Genomic DNA, 3,956 nt, shown 5'->3' on the forward strand with positions numbered 1-3,956 from the left:
TTGCCTTCCGGCTCAGCTCCTTCTTCACCACAATGGATCAATACAGCGTCCGCATTACTGAAGACACCACACCGATCCACATGTCGATCTCACCATCCACTCTTCCCTCACTCGTGAACAAGACTCCCAGGTACTTGAACTCCTCCACTTGGGGCAAGATCTCCTCCCCAACTTGGAGAGGGCACTCCACCCTTTTCCGGGCGAGAACCATGGACTCGGACTTGGAGGTGCTGATTCCCATCCCAGTCGCTTCACACTCGGCTGTGAACCGATCCAGTGAGAGCTGAAGATCCTGGCTAGTTGAAGCCATCAGGACCACATCATCTGCAAAAAGCAGAGACCTAATCCTGCAGCCACCAAACCGGATCCCCTCAACGCCTTGACTGCGCCTAGGAATTCTGTCCATAAAAGTTCTGAACAGAATGGGTGACAAAGGGCAGCCTTGGCGGAGTCCAACCCTCACTGGAAACGTGTCCGACTTACCGTTACCAAGTTCTGACACTGATCATACAGAGTTATTGTTGTATATTTGTTTATGCTTAATGCCCTCTTTGTTAAAGAAAATCCTGTTTTTAAGGCAAAACCACAAAATATGCAACATAGTCCCCCCAAAATATTTCAAAGTGTAATATTTGATGTGAAGTAATTGTAGCTTTAAATATGTCAATCATTCACAACAACATGGATTTTGATATATTATTATTTTTTAGCTAATGTCAGTTTAAAAAACAAAAATCCCACTAAAATTCTCAGGGATCCAAAAGGGTCCAACTCATAAAAGTGTTCAAATAACTCCTAGATTATTTTTAACTGTTTTACGTTTAACTCTTCAATCTCTAGTTCAGGGGTCACCATGGCGGTGCCCGCGGGCACCAGGTAGCCCGTAAGGACCAGATGAGTAGCCCGCTGGCCTGTTCTAAAAATAGCTCAAATAGCAGCACTTACCAGTGAGCTGCCTCTATCTTTTAAATTGTATTTATTTACTAGCAAGCTGGTCTCGCTTTGCCCGACATTTTTAATTCTAAGAGAGACAAAACTCAAATAGAATTTGAAAATCCAAGAAAATATTTTAAAGACTTGGTCTTCACTTGTTTAAATAAATTCATTATTTTTTTTACTTTGCTTCTTATAACTTTCAGAAAGACAATTTTAGAGAAAAAAATACAACCTTAAAAAGGATTTTAGGATTTTTAAACACATATACCTTTTTACCTTTTAAATTCCTTCCTCTTCTTTCCTGACAATTTAAATCAATTTTCAAGTACATTTATTTTTTTTATTGTAAAGAATAATAAATAAAATTTAATATAATTCTTCATTTTAGCTTCTGTTTTTTCGACGAAGAATATTTGTGAAATATTTCTTCAAACTTATTATGATTAAAATTCAAAAAAAATTATTCTGCCAAATCTAGTAAATCTGTAGAATCAAATTTAAATCTTATTTCAAAGTCTTTTGATTTTCTTTTAAAATTTTTGTTCTGGAAAATCTAGAAGAAATAATGATTTGTCTTTGTTAGAAATATAGCTTGGTGCAATTTGTTATATATTCTAACAAAGTGCAGATTGTATTTTAACCTATTTAAAACATGTCATCAAAATTCTAAAATTAATCTTAGTCAGGAAAAATTACTAATGATGTTCCATACATTTTTTTTTAAAAATTTTTTCAAAAAGATTCGAATTAGCTAGTTTTTCTCTTCTTTTTTTCAGTTGAATTTTGAATTTTAAAGAGTCGAAATTGAAGATAAACTATGTTTCAAAATTGTATTGTCATTTTTTTCGTGTTTTCTCCTCTTTTAAACCGTTCAATTGAGTGTAAATATCGTTAATTATTAATAATAACATAGAGTTAAAGGTAAATTGAGCAAATTGGCTATTTCTGGCAATTTATTTAAGTGTGTATCAAACTGGTAGCCCTTCGCGTTAATCACTACCCAAGAAGTAGCTCTTGCTTTCAAAAAGGTTGGTGACCCCTGTGCTAGATCAACCTCAGATCTCTCTCTTGATTATAAGTTTTTATTATTTTGGGGGCTTTGTTTGTTTTATGCCTCGTTTGTCCTAAAAAAAATGTTTTGTATGGCAAACACACAAAATATGCAATGTTTTTCCACAAAAAGATATTAAAGTGTAATATTCCGTGTGTTTGCTGGACTTGAACACCAGGACGTCCTTAAAGACTCTGCAGGTCTCACATGGTTTCAATCCAGCTGCTCCTCAAAATCACATGCTGACCTTCACTTGGCCTGACACTCATCACATGTCAGCAATGTGACGAAGAACACGAGCACAACGTGCTGCTCTACGATACCTCTCCTCATGCTCCTGGGGCCTGGAGAACATCTCTGTTGGAGAACATCTCTGCTAGGGAATATCTCTGCTAAAGAATATCTCTGCTGGAGAACATCTCTGCTGGAGAACATCTCTCCTGGAGAACATCTCTGCAAGAGAACATCTCTGTTGGAGAACATCTCTGCTGGAGAACATCTCTGTTGGAGAACATCTCTGTTGGAGGACATCTCTGTTGGAGAACATCTCTGCTAGGGAATATCTCTGCTAAAGAATATCTCTGCTGGAGAACATCTCTGCTGGAGAACATCTCTCCTGGAGAACATCTCTGCAAGAGAACATCTCTGTTGGAGAACATCTCTGCTGGAGAACATCTCTGTTGGAGAACATCTCTGTTGGAGGACATCTCTGTTGGAGAACATCTCTGCTGGAGAACATCTCTGCTGGAGAACATCTCTGTTGGAGAACATCTCTGTTGGAGGACATCTCTGCTGGAGAACATCTCTGCTGGAGAACATCTCTGTTGGAGAACATCTCTGCTAGAGAACATCTCTGTTGGAGGACATCTCTGCTGGAGAATATCTCTGCTGGAAAACATCTCTGTTGGAGGACATCTCTGCTAGAGAACATCTCTGCTAGAGAATATCTCTGCTGGAGAACATCTCTGCTGGAGAACATCTCTGTTGGAGAACATCTCTGCTAGGGAATATCTCTGCTAAAGAATATCTCTGCTGGAGAACATCTCAGCTGGAGAACATCTCTCCTGGAGAACATCTCTGCTAGAGAACATCTCTGTTGGAGAACATCTCTGCTGGAGAACATCTCTGTTGGAAAACATCTCTGCTGGAGAATATCTCTGCTGGAGAACATCTCTGCTGGAGAACATCTCTGCTGGAGAACATCTCTCCTGGAGAACATCTCTGCTGGAGAACATCTCTGCTAGGGAATATCTCTGCTAGGGAATATCTCTGCTGGAGAATATCTCTGCTAAAGAATATCTCTGCTGGAGAACATCTCTGCTGGAGAACATCTCTCCTGGAGAACATCTCTGCTAGAGAACATCTCTGTTGGAGAACATCTCTGCTGGAGAACATCTCTGTTGGAGAACATCTCTGTTGGAGGACATCTCTGCTGGAGAACATCTCTCCTGGAGAACATCTCTGTTGGAGAACATCTCTGTTGGAGGACATCTCTGCTGGAGAACATCTCTGCTGGAGAACATCTCTGCTAGAGAACATCTCTGTTGGAGAACATCTCTGTTGGAGGACATCTCTGCTGGAGAACATCTCTGTTGGAGGACATCTCTGCTGGAGAACATCTCTGTTGGAGAACATCTCTGCTGGAGAACATCTCTGCTGGAGAACATCTCTGTTGGAGGACATCTCTGTTGGAGGACATCTCTGCTAGAGAACATCTCTGTTGGAGAACATCTCTGCTGGAGAATATCTCTGCTAGAGAACATCTCTGTTGGAGAACATCTCTGCTGGAGAACATCTCTGCTAGAGAACATCTCTGTTGGAGAACATCTCTGCTGGAGAACATCTCTGCTAGAGAACATCTCTGTTGGAGAACATCTCTGTTGGAGGACATCTCTGCTGGAGAACATCTCTCCTGGAGAACATCTCTGCTGGAGAACATCTCTGCTGGAGAACATCTCTGTTGGAGGAC

This window comes from Entelurus aequoreus, linkage group LG13 (genome assembly GCF_033978785.1).
Source record: "Entelurus aequoreus isolate RoL-2023_Sb linkage group LG13, RoL_Eaeq_v1.1, whole genome shotgun sequence".
Classification (NCBI taxonomy): domain Eukaryota; kingdom Metazoa; phylum Chordata; class Actinopteri; order Syngnathiformes; family Syngnathidae; genus Entelurus; species Entelurus aequoreus.